This window comes from Octopus bimaculoides, chromosome 7 (assembly GCF_001194135.2).
Source record: "Octopus bimaculoides isolate UCB-OBI-ISO-001 chromosome 7, ASM119413v2, whole genome shotgun sequence".
Classification (NCBI taxonomy): Eukaryota; Metazoa; Mollusca; class Cephalopoda; order Octopoda; family Octopodidae; genus Octopus; species Octopus bimaculoides.
The window spans coordinates 98471110-98472269 of NC_068987.1; positions in this window are offsets into that span (position 1 = coordinate 98471110).

Sequence of the window (1160 nt, forward strand, 5' to 3'; positions counted from 1 at the left end):
AAACACACATACATATATATACATATATATATATACATATATATATATACATATATACGATGGGCTTCTTTCAGTTTCCATCTACCATATTCACTCACAAAGCTTTGGTCGGCCCGAGGCTATAGTAGAAGACACCTGCCCAAGGTGCCACGCAGTGGGACTGAACCCGGAACCATATGGTTAGTAAGCGACCTACTTACCACACAGCCATTCCTGCGCCTATAAGAACAATTTGTCAAAATGTCTTGATGAAGACATTTTGAAGGAAATATAAGAACGACAGTATATGGACAAAATATAAATGCAGCAACTACAATACAAATACAACATTGATTATACATAAACAGCAACAGCAATGCGAAAACACAACGGCTGTAACTACAAGGAAAATCAAAGGAAAATATAAGAACGACAACGTTGACTCCACAACAAATACAATAAAAATAGAACATGAGTGTCTACAACAGAAAGATTAAGAACAACAGTGACTTAACAACAACGCTGACTACACAATAACAAAGAATACAATAAAATTACACAAGAAAAATCAGATCGGTAATTACAGCAAAGACATTAATAACATCAATAACAAAAATAATTCTATGAAGTTCAGAACAAGAAAAAAAAACAACACAGTAATAGCAACAGCGACAGCAGCAACAGCAGCGGCTGTAGCAGCAGCAACAGCAGAAGCAGGGGAATTATAAAAATATGACTCCGACAGACATAATCAATGAGCTGACCCTTTCAAAGTTGGGGCTGCAGACGTGTGGTGGGACTATATTAGCAAAGGTCAAAAATCCTCAGAGAACGAAAAGGGTGTAAGGAAGAAAAAAACACAAAAGGTCAGAAAACGCCTTAGAACCGAGGCGGGGATGGGAACCTAGGTGGGAAGGAAGAGAAAAATGAAGGGTTAACTGGGGTTTATTTGGTGTATATTGGGTTTTTCTCTTTAAAACAAAAACAAAAAACAAAAAAAATACATAAATATTTTCAAAAATAAAACAAGGGTTATAAATGGAATCAGACCGACCGTAAACAAAGATAACTGGGGCCATACATTCTAGATCATCGTTGTTGTTATTGTCGTCGTCGTCACGTCGTCGACATCATCATCATCATCATCATCATCATCATCATCATCATCATCAACAACATCA